This window comes from Eptatretus burgeri, chromosome 15 (genome assembly GCF_056783735.1).
Source record: "Eptatretus burgeri isolate ZD-2024b chromosome 15, Ebu_testis_v1, whole genome shotgun sequence".
NCBI classification, from domain to species: Eukaryota; Metazoa; Chordata; class Myxini; order Myxiniformes; family Myxinidae; genus Eptatretus; species Eptatretus burgeri.
The window spans coordinates 56900928-56917970 of record NC_140975.1 but is presented as its reverse complement, the minus strand read 5'-3'; the positions used below and the strand labels follow the sequence as shown (position 1 = coordinate 56917970).

At 41.8% G+C, this 17043-nt stretch overlaps 1 long non-coding RNA gene across 3 annotated transcripts in view; it reads right to left on the bottom strand.

The window, feature by feature from the left end:
- Nucleotides 1-962: 962 nt before the first annotated feature.
- Nucleotides 963-17043, bottom strand: part of LOC147012242 (uncharacterized) — an 81878-nt gene continuing 65797 nt past the window's right edge. For 2 of the 3 annotated variants that reach the window (XR_015051526.1, XR_015051528.1), the window contains exon 3: nucleotides 963-1343. This is a non-coding gene — a long non-coding RNA (uncharacterized LOC147012242). The remainder of the gene's footprint in view (nucleotides 1344-17043) is intronic. The other variant, XR_015051527.1, reaches the window with a different exon arrangement.

The window sequence follows — 17043 nt, the reverse complement described above, 5'->3', positions numbered from 1 at the left end:
ACATTACGTTTGAGAGAGGGTGGAGGTGGGGTGAGCCATCGGAAAGCAGAGATGTATCGTGTAAAGTAGGTCACATCACATTGCACATACAGCCTTGCACAAGAGGGTGTTGCAACATAGATCCAAGAAAGTATTGAAAATCATAGGGACAATTCGATGTTAAACAAGGCACACCTGTTTTGACTCAAGTGATGTACTGTATAAGTAAGCGTGTCTTGAAAATAGTGTCACCTGTGTTCAAATCGCAAACCATCAGGAATATAAAGGAAAGAATGGCAGTTGATCTTGGAACATAATTGTTAACTAGCAGGTACCCACGGAAATTCCGTGTAATGTAAAATGTGACTTCAACAAAAATGTAAAATTAATATTATGGAAAGAACAGTTAAATATCATGGAAATTTAATATTGTCGAGCTAATGTGCTCCATAAAGATGTTGATTGATTAAATCAACCCCCACCCCGACCCCAAGTCTTTAACTCTCCCCCCCCACCAATCTCCAAGTCCTCAACCCCCACGCTAAACCATACCACCCGATCTGAAGTCTTCAAACCCCATCCCTACCCCATCTTCAAATCCCCTTCCCACCACAAGTCCCCAACCCCCCCCAAGCCTCAACGCCCTTTTCCAACTTTGTCTGCTCTTTGCTAACCCCACCTATCATCACAATTCTGTTGTTTGTTGAAAAGGCCTTCAATAGATCTTTTTTTAACTAAATAAAGAATGGAATGATTGTTCTCCATAATGACCGGCCTACATTTTGCAAAATTTGCTATGGTACTTTCAGTATTTATAAATTAACACAAGTAAAGGTCGATCAGCCAGCATAAGATGACTCATCACCTTTTGAGAATTTAAACTTTTGTACAACTGCATTCATATGAGGGGCGTTCAAAAAGTTATGACTGACATACAATAATCCAAGACGTGCTGAAAAAAAGGTACAACGAGGTTTCATTTTTTTAATAAAGTCCTTGTGCAACTTTAAATCTTCATTACATTGGATGTACACATGATATAAACAAACTGTACATGGTGTATGAAATCACAATTCATAAAGTTTTGTTAATGTCAATGTTTTGTTGTTGTAGTGAAATGTACAATTCCTCGAGGTTTCATGACAAGTTATCATTTTCTGAGGAGGCAACATTCAAATACAACAAGCTTGGTGTTGGTTTAACGGTTAAGGTGGATGGCTTAAGATCTTAGGGTCTTGAGAGTTTGAGCCCCTGTCGTGCACTTGAAATAACACCAGGTGGATTGACTCAGCCTGTCATCCTTCTGAGGTTGGCAAAATAAGTAACAGTTTACTGGTAACAGCGGCACTGCATCAGCAGCACAGCTGCACTTCCAGAAAATGATGCAACCATCAGCCACAGGCATACGAAGCAACAAAAACATTCAAATCCAAGCACCACAATTGTCACATTAGGGGGGGAATTGAGGTTGGAGGGTGGGTGGGCCAGAAAAGCCAAAGGAAGTGTGGTAACAAGAAAGACAAAAACAAAAATCAATGTCTGCTGCGTTCTCAGGAAGTCACACATCATTGGTCCTTTTCATTTCATTTATTATTTTTCAAGTATATCAAGACATATATTGCACCGCTGCAGGATTGCTAATAAGTAAGCTGAATCACTATCCAGAAGCTCTTCTGGAACATACTTGTACTATATATATATATATATATATATATATATATATATATATATATATATATATATATATATATATATATATATATATATATATATATATACACATATATACAGACATGCATATATATAGTCGTGGCGAAAAATTTTGCACCCTTGCACTTTTTTCAAATAACTCACAATTTTCTCTAAAAATATGTTGAAATTGACAAAAGTATTTTGGCTCTACAATTCTTCATTTCACTGCTAATATTGGCCATTGGCACCATTGACTATTGACAATGTAGCTATTGGCACCAAGCTACTAGCCATGCCTTTGCCGATATTGGGTCATTTGCTTCTGTGTTGTACAAAACACTATCCGTACAGCCTCTTAAGATATATTCATTCGTATGACTTTTCAATGCAACCAGTAATCTCCCCCCAGATCATCGGAAGCGCGAGTCGATCTTCTCGAGCTGCCGAGCATATTGTATAACTCGCCGCAAAAGTTGGGTTGAGGGATCGCTTGAGGATGGGAGCTCTGTGCTGGCGATGCTCATGTGGTGTGCGAGCGCCCCTTTCTAAGGTGCTGTTTCTTTCGTCTCCTTGGTACGTGTTCTGTGCAGCGTGGGTGTTGTGTTGAGTGTGTTTCTTACAGAGGGGTGTCCAGCGTAAAGCCTGCTTGGCCTTTGCTGAGGTCTCATCTCACAGCGAAGGGTGCACGTGGCTCTGATTTACCTCAGGAATAATCAGAAAAGAAGAGTAGGAATGAAGTTAGAAATGAAATGAAGAAGAAACGATGTAAACAAACCTAACTATGAGATCCTCGGAACGCACGCCCCTGTTGTCCCGCGAGACAAAAGGGAAGGGACTATCTGCACGTATATTAATGGAATAACTGTCATGGGACCACTCTATGTTGGATGCATGCGGTTCCAAGAACCACAATATATTTTCTATATATATGTATATATATATATATATATATATATATATATATATATATATATATATATATATATATATATATATATATATATATATATATATATATATCTGACTGACTGATATTACAGATCGGTGCCTTCCAAGTGAGGTAGAAAGCTGAAATTTTGCGTGCTGATGGACATCAAAGCCAGTACACTGGAAAAAATATCACAGAATCGTCGAACATCCATAAATGAAAATACAAATAAATGAAAAAGCAATGAAAAAAATGCAGGTGAGTGACCCGAGACAATGGTGGAGCACGGTAATTTTGTGTGCCGACGGACATAGAAGCCGATACACCAGGAAAAATCACAGAACCATCAGAAAGCAACCGTAAATGAAAATATATAAAAAAATGAAAATATATAAATGAAAAATGGAATGCAGGTGAGAGACCCGAGACAATGGGGAAACACGGTTCGTATGCTTGCACAATGTGTAAGCACACCTGCTAATATATTATGTATGTGTGTGTGTGTGTGTGTGTGTGTATTATATATATATATATATATATATATATATATATATATATATATATATATATATATATATAAAATCAATTTTATGACTAATCATCTATGTTTTTGTATATATTAAAAAACAAAATATACATATATTGATGTCAAAATAATTTGTATCATGTTTTCTGAATGTTCCGATAACTTTCTGAATTTGTGAGGTTTCTGGCAATCCACGACTCCGATTCTGCGACAGACCCAGAAGGCCTGTTTCGAGAATGTTCAGTCATTCAAACTTCGGTCTTACTGTCAGCCATGATCTTTCTTGGGAAAACCACATTTCAAAGTTGGCCTCCAAAAACCAGCTGCTGACTGGGCATCCTCCATTGTATAAAGTCTTTCCTTGGCACACCTAAACTCCTATCCACCTACAAGGCCTTCATTCTCAGCTTGACAGACTACTGCTCTCTCCTCTGGGGTGGCTCCCCTGCTTCACATCTTGCTGAACTTGATGCCATGGAAACCAAGCCCTTTAATATTATTACAATAACCCGCAATGAAACTGATTCTATGGGCCTATCACTTCACCATCACAGAAAGGTCAGTGTTGGTGGTCTCTCTGTTTTCTACCCTCTCCTTTCTGGTCTTGCACCCTCTGCTCTTTCCATGCTTTGTTCCCCTCCCCCCCCCACACCTCTTCCCAGGTGTCTGCAGGGCTCACATGGTCCACCATCAACCCCTTTCTGTTGAAACTACCTAAATCCAGGATCTCTTCTCACCTCCACTCATTTGTTCCTATTTTTCCCTGACTGTGGAACTAACTTACACATCCTCTTCAATCTCATACTTCCCTCCTGGTCTTCAAGACAACTGTTCACCACCATCTCAAATCATCTCCAATCCAAAACGATGATCTTTTATACCCTCGTTAACTCACCCCAATCCCTCCTCCTTCCAAATTTTCAGTTTTCTCTCCTTGAAGTTTCCTTCTGTATCCATATTGTCCACCCCATGCATCCTCTCCTGCCCCCCATTCTGCCCCACAACCATTGTTTGTCCAAGTCTCCCTCTATCTTGGCCTTCAACTCTGTGATTAGTGTTTTCCTCCTCTCTTTACCGCTCCCTTTGCATGTGTCTTCACTATTTCTTTGCGTCCTGTTTTTATCTATGTCCTGAACCCGTTCAGTGTACCAGCTCTTCCACGAGCCTCGACTATGTATATAAAAATGGCATCAGGGCACATCCCAAATACCTGCTCTGCTGCTCTTGCTCATCCTCTTTCTGCTCTGTTCATTTGATCATTCTATCTGGTTCAGTTTTCTTGTCGGAAAGTTAACCAACATCACTGCAATGCACAAACGTGGTGCAAAAACAGATCCTTTTGAACACAGGCCTATTAGCTTGCTTCTAATGAAAAGGAAGGTCATGGAATCTATCAATGCAGTTGACAACAAATCTTTCCTTTTCTCCAATGGCCTGATCTCAGATCATGGGTTCTGTATCAAAGCTGGCCAATCTACCTTGAATATTCTACTCTCCCAACAATGGGATGGAAGCCCTTAATCTCAGACAGGAGATCAGGGCTGTCTCTCTGGACATTTCTCGAGCATTTGATACAGTCTGACTCCCCACCTTAATCTCCAAACTCTCTGCTTACGGCATCCAAGGCTAACTCCTCTCATGGATCACTGACTTCTTACACTCCTGCATTCAGCATATCACTTTACTGAATCCTCTCATCTCCTCCCCCTGTCAAGTCTGGAGTTCCCCAAGGCAGTGTCTTGGGCCCATTCTTGTTCCTCATCTTCATAAATGATCTTTTTGATTCCCTGTAAAATTCTGTCCATCTCTTTGCTGATGATTCCACCCTCTACTGTATCATTTTTAATCCTTCAGGCAGGCAGGCAGCAACTTCTTCCCTTTCAGCAAATGATAGTATAGGTGCAACACTTGGATTGTCTTTCAACCCTGACAAATCCCACACTCTCTCGCCAAAAGGATTATCTGGCAAACCCTCCCATCTACTTCCAAAACTAAACACCTGAAGAGGTTAAATCACTCAAACCTTTGGGCCTCAGTCATGATCTTTCTTGGGCAAACCATATTTCCAAGATGGCCTCCAAAGCCAGCCACCTACTGGGCATCCTTTGTTGTGCAAGGTCTTTTCTTGGCCAGTCTGAACGTTTTACAACCTACCAGGCCTTCGTAAAGTTTTGGTAATTTTTTAGGAATCACTCAGTTACCCCGTGAGTCAGAGCTTGGGACTGTATATATACCTTCAGTGCATGGGCAGACATCACTGAGTGAGAGTAAGTCACTCTGCTCTCTTTCCTGGTTTTTTTGTTATATAACATGGTCTGGGCATCTTATACCCCACATTAGTGTATAAACATACCCCTTTATACACTAATGTTGGGTATAAGATGCCCAGATCATGGAATATAGTGACGCACTTTATATACTGTGTTTACAATTTGTGATTTCTTTATTTTTTCAGGCAGTGATATATTCCTTCACGTAACAACTTGTGCAGAGACCAGAACCTGAAAATAATACGAGATGTTGAAGACGAGTGTGAGACGTGGATATCTTAGTGCAGCTAAGATATTGATAATGCCTATAAATTATCTTGGAATGCACCTTCAATCATTATTTACATAGTAATATAATTTTTTTTTACTTAAGTAGGAATTGGAAACTTTAATTTTTAAATTTTTCCCTTTTCGGGTTTGTCATTCTCCACGTTACGGATAATGTTACTCACAACGTTACTCATGACACACCTTGGTGTTCTAGGGTTAAACCATTATACATGAGTAGTCACACCCATGGTGAAAATTTTGTGTCAATTCGACAAGCAGTTCGAGAGAAAAGGAAATAACAAAATGCAGACACGTACGCATGGCACCGATCACTTTACCCTGCTTTTCGCTTTGTGGACACAGGCTAAAAAGGAGGATGTTATGAGGGGATATGATTGAGATGTTTCAGATAATGAAAGGTAGAGACACTGATCGGACCAGGAGCCATAGCCTGAGAGTTAAAAAGAAGTGTGTTTGGACAGTAATAATATAATAATTGGCAAGGGTGTTTCACTCAGAGAGTAGGTCATTTATGGAATGGTCTCCCAAGAAAGGTAGTGGCAGCAGAAAGAGTAGATAAGTTTAAATTTAAGTTTGATAGGTACCTAGTACATGAATATTGGCAGGAATGGTCGGTTGCTTCGGTATGGATCAGTGATTGGATACGTGATTGTGATTGTGATGTTCATGAGAGGATCTCGTCATAAGGTGAATGTGAAGTCAGTGTTTGCTCATTCCTCACCCTACGACGTTCACCCCCCCATTCACTAAAATTTTTTTAAAAAAAATCTACATTCATAAACAACGCAATTGTGGAAGAAGAAAACTTGTCAGCTGATGTCATGTAACGTACAATAGTTTATTTATTTCAAATCTATTCAGTGCATTAGCATTGGGAAAGATCTTCATGGATGAAACAGTGGAATCGAATCCGTTTTTAATACCCCACCTTTGGGGCAGCATGACCCAAATATGACGTGGTCATCGGCCTGTTGTAAAAGTGCTCAGGGTGTGCACTATTATAACCACACATGGCCTCACCTTCCGCAAAGGTGAATAATCGTTGGAAAGTACAAAAATACAATTGCTCTACCATAATGGTGTCACCACTTCAAGCCAGTACCCCAGTGAGTCGGCTTTTCTTTTGTTGTGGTGTACAATTACGTCAGCTCAAGATACCACAACTGAGACGGCTGAACAGCCTTGCTGTCTGTACCTGTGGGTGATTCATACATGCATAGCCCTGACAAAGACATATATATATATATATATATATATATATATATATATATATATATATATATATATATATATATATGGATAAATCTTCCTGAATTATGAGGTATTTCCCAGAATCCAGTTGAACTGTGTATTGGTTAAAAAAACAACAACAAAGGATTTAAGCTTTTTCTAAGTACTACATCCGACAGTGACGTCTTTGTATTTCTGTACAATGCCATCATGTGTAAAGTATGCATGCTTTTTGAATGACGTCCCTTCAAAGCGAATTCCTGTTTCTTATGTTCTGCAGGTTATTGACTATGCCATTTGAGGCTGCACTGATTAGTTGAACTTTGCTGGAGTTTCACAATCATCTCTGTGCTTGTGTGGCTTAGCAGGGTTTATCGTAGTCCATCCTGACAGTGATAAGGTCACTTGTTGTGGATGGGTATAAGAGAGTGTCGCATGGTTTCCTTCTTCCCCCAATATGCTAAGTTGGCACTCTGGGGCAGGACGTGAGTGAGAGCACTAGAGAAGGATCTTGGTGAGGTATGATAGCTTTGGGTCGGTTTGAGAGGAGAGATCACCCACTAATGTATGCTCTGACGTGACCAGAAACAGTTAATGGCAGCTTCAGAAGTTGGGTCATAGTTATGACAGATAATGATTGGGAGTGACACAGAAGGTGAAGTACTCTGCAACTGTTGCATTAATCCCATCTGCACTCTCAATCATAAACCGCTTGCAAAGGAGCTTCAGAGGATCAGCGAGCATGCTTTTAAGAGTCACAGAATAGCCACTCACTCGGTGTCCTGTCCTCCTTGTGAGGAACCTTCGTCAACATCCTAGAAACGGTGGTGGTCTCGTAGAACAGGTGCACTCTCAAAGAAACTCTTCCCAATAGCTGTTCTTACCACTCCACCTTCCAGCTCTGAAAGAAAAACATGGGTTGCAGTGCCAATGACAAGCTTTTCATTGAACCTTTGGTTTTCCAATAATTATTGATCTTGCTCAAAAATGATCTTGCTCGTTATCTAGAAACATTACTTTTTTCCAGCCAAGAGAAGTGGTCTGCAGAAAGGAAAGGCAGGTTGTGTTCAGTGACAAACTTCAGAAAGTAGATTTTCATTGCCTCTGGATGGTCTTGTATTATTCTGTCTGGTGACTCCCTGCCCCATGGTGATATAATTAGATTGCTGAGTTCTCATTTGACTGAATAGACCTGTGTGCTTGGCCATCTTGCAATGTAACCCATCATTATGCTGTCCACTTTTAGCAATGAAGACGTCCATGTTGCACACTATGCAGAAGGCAGAGGTGTCTCCCTTCTTTCTGTGCTACCTGTTGTATGCTAACCACTTGCAGGTGACCTTTGGGTCTTTTTCTCACAACACGAGTGGACACAACTGAAGGTCCAGTCCTCGTTTTGAACACAATAAAAAAATTGTAATAGGATAGCAATCTTAGTGTGCGAGGAAAATTCCAAGATGAGGTAAGTTAATCACGGGAGCCCGAGATAGAAAGTAACTTCCTGTGATAATTCTGGGGAACCTTTGGGGTTGGAAACCATAGTGATTAACTTGATATGGATACACCCACCCCAGCAGCACGACGACTTTCCTTGTGTGAGCAATGACTAAAGGTGTGATCTGAGTTACACAGAAAGTCTGGCGCAAATCCAAGCCCTCCTTTGACTTGTCTTGTATTGATTTTATCTTGTGGATAAACTTAATAAGAAGTCCCAATTTTGAATTTGACACAATTAAAGTGCATCTTTGGTGAGATTTTACCTTTGAATGATTAAAAGAAAAAAACCTTTTTTTGATCTAAAATGTTTAAATCACTGTACTCTAAGCATGCACCACTATGTCTCACCCCGAGATTAGAATTTCAATCCTTACTATTGTTTACGCACTGGTGTTTGTTTGTTTGTCGCATGCCTCCTACAGTTCTGGGCTAATTAAATCCAAACTTGCTGCATAGGATCAGCATGACCCCAATTCATGTACAGGGTTGTTTTTATCTTTGCCGGTGTTCTTGTGGGGGGGGGGGTGTGGGTGGGAGGTGGACCGACCAAAGTTCTCTATGTAAATGTGTATCGTGTAGCACCACCTCCAAGTGAGGCGTATTACAAGACCCCACCCTTTACAGTGCAGTGAGATGTTTTGAATTTTTCAGCAGTAGGTATGTTTTTGCTTCATGCACGTAACCCGGGGGTTTTTTGGCCGATACAGAGATGTCAGCTGTCTATACACTGCCCAAATGTTAGAAGAATGTGTTGCATGCTTAGAACAAGATTGGCTGGGCATCATGACATGTGCCTGTAATCCGGATACTCGGAGGCTTTGGTTGTAGGATCACTTGAGGACAGGAGCTCTGCACTGTGCCGGGCTTGACGGTACATTGCAGCCCGGCCGATACAGTGGCATCCAACCCAGATTGTCAGATCAGGCCAGATTAGATCTGTGACTTGCTACAGGTATCATCTAAAACCTGTACCAACCTGTTCATGGTCGAGTGTTGGCGACTAAACCGGCTCCCCCCACCAGGTCCTCCTGGTGAGTAGGGTGTATGGATATGGACACCTAGAAGGACTAAAACAAAAACCTGTCTCAGGGCAGAAGAGCTCGTTGTGAACCAAAGGATATCCATATCTGAGGCGCAACTGCGTCTGCAGATGTCCTCCTGCAGTGGGTAATGTTTCCGAGGAAGTTTGTGGCAGGATTTCCACTCTGGCCACCAAAAAAATACTTCACTCTGCAAAACACACTAAAAACGCAAAGAAGACTGAAAACCCACTCCGTGGGGGTACCTCCTGTGCATCTGCTCTTCGCAGGGCAGCTCAACGAATGATGGGATTGGGGCAAAGCCTTCGGAAACCCCACTCTTTGATGATAGGAGGAAAAACACGGAGTAACCTTCCCGGGTAGGATTGCGGTAGTGAGTATGGGGTGGTGCAGAAGTGTCGTCTACCAGACGGTGGTCTTCTTGGGTTAACCTGAGGCAGTCTCTTTGGATGGGTGCCTAGAATGTCCTATCCCTAAGAGAAGGTGATCACCTGTTTCTGCTGTCATCCGAGCTCTAGTGCTTGAACATCAGTATTGCAACACTCTCTGAGGTTCAGAAACTGGATAGTGGCGAGATCATGGTGAGTGGTTACACCTACTATTGGTCTGGTCACGCTGATGGTTACCATGCCCAAGGAGCATCTGTATCCAATAAGCGGACTCCCATGATAATTGAAGTAACACCCACAAATGAGCGTATTATGAGACTGAGGATTCATCACAACTTGAGTGTCATTTTCCTTGTCTATATATATATATATATATATATATATATATATATATATATATATATATATATATATATATATATATATATATATATATATATATATATATATATATATATATATATATATATATATATATATATATATACTCCAACTGAGGTGAGTGATCTCACTGTGAAGAGGCATATGATGCCGTGCTCAAGTCCGTGGTTGATCAGTGCCCCCCAGACATCCAGTCTAGGCTGGATGTTGACAAGCTCAGGAATAAGAGGCGAGCTGAGAAAGTTTGCGAACAAGCTGAGTGGGAATTTGTGGAGTTTGGGTGTTGTGGGGAATGCTGGAGAGTTGTGGATTGTCTTCAAGACTTACATCCTTGATGTTGCTGGTGGATGTCTTGGAACTCACCCTCAGGCGAAGAGGAACTTTGTCTCCCAAGGGACACTGGATACCATTGGCCAGAGGGCTAGGCTTCATTGCATAACTGAGCTGTTCAGGTAGCTGAGGCATAAAACAGTACGTGCGTTGAGGGTGGACAAGGAGGCCTATGTGCGAGTAATTTGTGAAGGGATTGAGCATCACCTGTGGAAGAGAGATTCTCATCCTGCTTTCAGAGAAATTTGTGCATTGCATTCTACAATCCCATCCCTCGGTGTGCTGCAGTGAGAGCAGAGGGTGGTGAGCTCTTGACAGAGGAATCCGAAGTGAAGGCCCGCTGTGCCAGTTACTTTGAGTGGCTGTACCAGGCTGACCCACCAGCTGTTGAGTTGGATGCTAGGGGTATTACTATCTCCATTGCTGACCCTCCAATCAACTGTGAACCGCCTTCGTTTATGGAAACGCAGGCTGCGGTGAACCAGTTGGAAGGGGGTAAAATCCTTGGGATCTGTGGCATCCATGCTGAACTTCTCAAGGCTGGTGGAAATGCTGCACTCGTATCATTGCATTGCTGTGCTCTGCTTGGAGCACAGGCATCATCTCAACTGACTGGAAAAGGGGCCACCTTGTCCCTCTCTGGAAAGGGAATGGTGATTGCCAAGGTTGCAACAACTACCGAGGGGTGCTGCTGTTCTCAGTGCCATGCAAGGTCTTTGCTAAGATAATTCTTCAAAGGGTTTGCCACCATCTGCTTGAGCACCAGCGTCCAGAGCAGTCAGGCTTTACACCAAAGAGGTCAACGATTAACCATATCCTTGCTCTTCGGTTCCTCACCAAACGCAGACGATAGTTTTGGCAGGGGCTGCTTGCAGCCTATGTTGATCTCTGCAAAGCACTCAATTCAGTGATTCGAGATGCCTTCTGGAGGATTCTTGGTCTTCGTGAGGTGCCACCAAAACTGATCAATCTGATGTCTGAACTATACTCTGGAACTAAGAGTGCTGTGAGGTGTGTTGGTTCTATCTCCGACTTATTTCCAGTTGCTACTGGAGTTTGCCAGAGGTGTGTATTGGCCCCCACAGTCTTCAATGCTTGCATGGACTGGATTCTGGAGAAGATGTCACAGAGATCAAGCTGCGTTTGCATCACTTGGGAATGTCAAGATCTCTTACCTTGATATTGCAGATGATGCAGTCATCCTTGCGGAAATGCTGATTATCCTTGTAGGGCGCCTTGAGGCACTGAATGAGGAATCGGAGCTGCTGGGATTATGGGTTTCCTGGGTCAAAACGAAGATCCAGGCTTTCAGTGACATCTTGGATGCTGCCATCTTCTCTGTACCTGCTTGTGGTGAGGATGTTGAGGTCATAGAGATTCACTTGCCTTGGCAGTGATATTCATGTCTCTGCTGGCTGTGAGCCAGAGGTCAGTAGACATCTGAGTCGGGCCTGGGGAGTCATGGATTAACTGGATCATGGGTTGTGGCGTTGTTCTTACCTATGCAGGAGGATGAAAGTCTGAGCCTTCAGGTTTTTGTGCTTCCAATTTTGCTCTATGGATGTGACACTTGGACTTTGACAAAGGATCTGAGACAAAGACTTAACTCCTTCGGTACCATGTCTCTTCGGAGAATCCTTGGCTATCACTGGTCAGACTTTGTGTCCAATGAGCGGTTGCTGAGAGAGATTCAAATCAGATTTGTTACCTGTGGAGTCCATGAGTGTCAGCTGCAGCTGTATGGATATGTGGCTCAATTTCCTGATGCTGATCCTGCTCACTAGATTCTCTCAGCGAAGGAGCCTCGTGAGTGGAGAACGCCAATGGGATGACCATGCGCCTTGTTTATCGGCATCTTAAGAATGTTTATCGGCATCTTAAGAAGATGGGGATGGGCTAGGCGTCTGCCTGGGGGATAGCCAGATTGAGACCCCAATAGTACCAACGGAAAGTGGACACAGTGACGTGCTGCTTTGGCGCATGCTCCCACACCTAACCTAACCTAACAAGATCGCCTGTGGGGCAGGTACTCTGCTCGTTCGGATAATTTGTCTGATGTGTCACTATCACCTTGGATCACTACCTCTGTGGAATGTTGTTCATGAACTTTACTCACTTGTCGTGAACTGGGAGTGTAGCAATCTCCTGGAGGTTCCTCTTTTTTGTTTCCCACCCCTCTGACAAAGTCAGAGAGAGGCAAATTTAAAATGAGCTCTGTCCAATCAACTGGTCATCTGTCCATGTACTTTTGTGTACGCTATATTTCAAAAACATTGAACATTTAGCTTTCACATTGCATCTATTCCTCATAACATTGTCTCAACCTGATTATATCACCGCTGCGATTGATGAAATTATGTTGCCATGGCAACCATCTCGGTAACACTTGTTCACTCGATATTTCAAAAACCGTTCAAGATGTATCTTTCATATTGCACAGATTCAGTATCTTCCTCATAATGTTATCTCACTCTGATTAGATAATGGCTGTGATTGCCTGAATTGTGTTGCCATGGCAACCATTTCTGTAATTATTCTCGCCGGAGGAGAGGGTATTGCATTTGGGTCCGTTAGTTTGTTTGTTTGTCTCTGTTTGTATGCTCGCACAGAACTTTAGTGTTTTTCTCCACAACCGCTTGGCGGATTGAGATGAACTTTTCACCACAGGAGCGACGACTCGTGTAGACTGTTTTATTGATAATTATGACATCATAGGTCACGTGTTGTGGCAGCCATGTTGGAAAAATGGAAAAACTTTGGACCTCTGTATCTCTGAAACTGCACTAAGGAAAAAAATTGAAACTTCACACATGGCAAGTACTCCTTATGGGGAATGAGGGTGATTTTTTTTTTAATGACATCATCGGTGCCTTTGTTATGACGTTATAATTGCAGATGTAGAACGCTACTTCTGATCAGTATGAAAGTTTTTTTTATAATCTAGGGATAAAATAGTCCACAGAAAAAAAATTGATGATGTTATTGGTCATGTGATTTGGCAGCCATATTGTTTTTGTTTTTTTTAAACCTTCAAAAATCTTCTCTGAAGTGGCTGAACAGATCGAGGTGAAACTTTACACGTATGACCGTCTATCCATGAGGAACAAATGGTTCATACATATGACGTGTTTGGCAGCCATATTGAATTTACCCTAAAACCCATAATAAATCTTCTTCTCCAGAACGGCGGACAGATCGATGGAAACTTCACACACATGTTCCCGAATCCTTGGGGCCACCAGGATATTCACAAATAACTGTCACGTGGTGTGGCAGCCATATTGGATTGAGCAAATTTTTTTTTTACAAAACACTCTCTCTTGAACTGCTTAATCACTCGACTTGAAACTTCACAGTTATGATCTATTGGTGATGGGGGATATATATAGATATATATATATATATATATATATATATATATATATATATATATATATATATATATATATATATTTTAAATTTCAACCTGATCGACACATGGTCTGGCAGCCAGAATTATTTAAGTTTTCTTGATCTGGGTACTTTTTGATATTATTATTATTATTATTATTTTTTTTTATGAATCAGGCTCACTTGGCTGTGCCTGGGTGGGTTTGAGGCTCAAGGAGTAGCAGTTGAAATGTGAATCCTATCCAGGTTCCTCCTGATGACTTCATCTTTGCTTTTTGCTTGTTTGGGTTCCTTCTGATTGCTCCAATGCAGGACTGTACCTATTTGGTCTTCCATTTGATTTGAATTGAATTTATTTTAATCCCATTCTGAATTCAACTGAATAATAATTTTTTAAAAGGTCATGGGTCAAGATAAGTTGTCCGATCAAAGCGGGATTGCATCAAAGCGGGACGAATTGGCACCTGGTCATCACTGCCAGCAGTTATAAAGTGGCAGTGCTATTTTTGTTTCTTATTAATTACCTAGCACACCAGTACACAAACACCACAAAAAATACACCACACAAAACAAGTCCTGGCCAGAGTCTGCAATCTCTGATTGCTCTTTTTCTCGTTTGGTTTAAAAAATTTACAACCACCCAAAAGGAGGGTTCCTCTTTTTTGTTACTAACAAGTATCAACTCCTTGTTAGTATACAATATCAAGGCTCATGGAGGACTGACAACACAATGCATTACGACTAAACAGAATGAAAATAAAAGTATAAATAAGGTGGAGGGTCAACGTAAACCTGGGGGGGGGGAGGCGGGGGGGGGGAGAGAGCATGGAAAGGAAAGCGTAGAGGGTGAAGATCATAAAGGAGTTGGTGGAAGATAGAGACTACAGACCTGTTTGCGATTGACAATGGCACTCCAGCCTTGACAAGGAGAGGAGAGGATTCTCTTGAGAGCCACGTGTTGGTTGCGAAAGTAGAGGAAGTCGGTAAGCCATGTGTGGAATTGGCCTTGGATGGCATAGGCAGAGAGTTTGAAGAGCAATGGGGGGTGCCAGATTATGGAATGCTTGACATTTGTCTTTAGAGACTGTCTTAATCTCCATCCATTGTTGGGATAGTGGAAACAGCATATCCCATGTATGTTCATCTAGTCTGAATCTGAATTGATCTAACATCAGGCCATTGGAGAAAAGGAAGGATTTCATATCAACTGCAATAATGAATTCCATGACCTTGTTGATGATTGGAAGTAAACTGATAGTTCTGTCATTAAGAGGATCGTTTTTTTGCACCTTGTTTATGTAATGAGGTGATCTTGGTTGACCTCCCAGCAAATGAAACATAATGTAGGGCAAATGATGGGGGTGAACAGAGGAGAAAGGATGATTAAAATGATTATCTCATGAGAAGGATGTGCTGGTGTGCCATAGCCATGATGGTCCCAAATGACAAAAGTCATTGTGATGAGTGCTTGGAGCAGATGCCGCTGTTTCGAAACAGTCACGCAGTGTGTCCTTTTGCAACAATTCATGACTGACTGATCAGGACTTTAAATTTATATGGCTCCATTCGCAAAGCTGTAGGCCTACTTTGTGATTTATTTGAAAGAAGTATGCAGTCCTTGAGCAATAAACAAACTTCATAATCATAATATGATTATATACACGAGTCATTCACAGTAGTCTACAAAAGCATAATACTATGCAAAATAGACTTAAAATCCATGAAAACACTTTTTTGAAGACGAAAACTAGGTTCATAGAAAAGTGAGAAGGCAGAGAGGAAAATGGCAGTGTACTGATAGTGGAGCCACAGTTCTTCACAATAATTTAGGGAAAGAAGAAACAGAAAGAGAAAAGTGAGAGAAAGGAAATCAACACTGCAACATCTATGTGAGGTGGTTGGATAAGGTAGGTTTAATGATGGTAGGTGATGGATGAGATGGTGGTGGACTACCTACTTCAATTCCTACAGGGAAAAGTGGCATTGATCAGCCTCAGGAGTGTGCCTGGAATCTAGAGTTCAACAGAAAGGGGTTACTTGCAGAACGGGTTACATCCTGGATGAGCTGGAGAGGGTCGAAGGGCTGCGAGAACAGAGGGAAATAGACCTGAGGAGAGGGTGAGGACACATTCCTTTCAACTATAGATCAGTAAGCAATGATTGGAGGACCCACGTGTAAAATGAGGTCAGGACAGTCTCTTTGGACATATCTTGGACATGCAACACAGTCTGTATCTTGTTCTTCTCCTTGCGAAGCTCTCTGCCTGTGGCATACAATGCTGTCTTCATACCTGACTTACTGACTCTCTCTCTCTCTCTCTCTCTCTCTCTCTCTCTCTCTCTCTCTCTCTCTCTCTCTCTCTCTCTCTCTCTCTCTCTCTCTCTCTCTCTCTCTCTGTCTCTGTCTCTGTCTCTGTCTCTGTCTCTGTCTCTGTCTCTGTCTCTGTCTCTGTCTCTGTCTCTGTCTCTCTATCTCTCTGTCTCTCTCTCTCTCCTACATGTAGAACAATTACTCAGGCTGGAAGGTATGACTGTTGCAATTTATATCAATGCAGATAATGTGTCTTTTGGAATAGCATAACAAATCACATGGTATAACTTTCTCTTCTGAGGAGTAGTCTGTTCAATCGATGACGTTCTGTAACAGGTAACTTGGCAGCACAACTTGTGTGACTTCAACATTTTACATCTTGTGAGCAAAAAGGTCACACCCCTCAAGGTACGAAGCTCCACATTTTATGACAAAACGTCACAATGCAGTACGGGTCATCGGGTATGATGAATTGTCAAGATTGTACAGCTTTCAGGCAGATACAAAACGTGATTGTTGGAAAACAAACGTGAAGCGATGAGAAGCCAGTCGTGTTGTACATACTTGCGATGTTTGACAGCACATTACGAAACCGCAAGTTTGCCTCTGAGGGAGATATCGGAAAAGGCACTGGAGTTGCATTCATTGCTCAACGGTGTGGTTTCTAACATAAGGAAAGGTGAATTTTTTTTCAAAACTCATAGACATTTCTTGTCTTCATCGACACATATTTAAATGAATAATACGGTTTCACCCCAGACATTGAATCCAAGCAACACACGTGTGCAT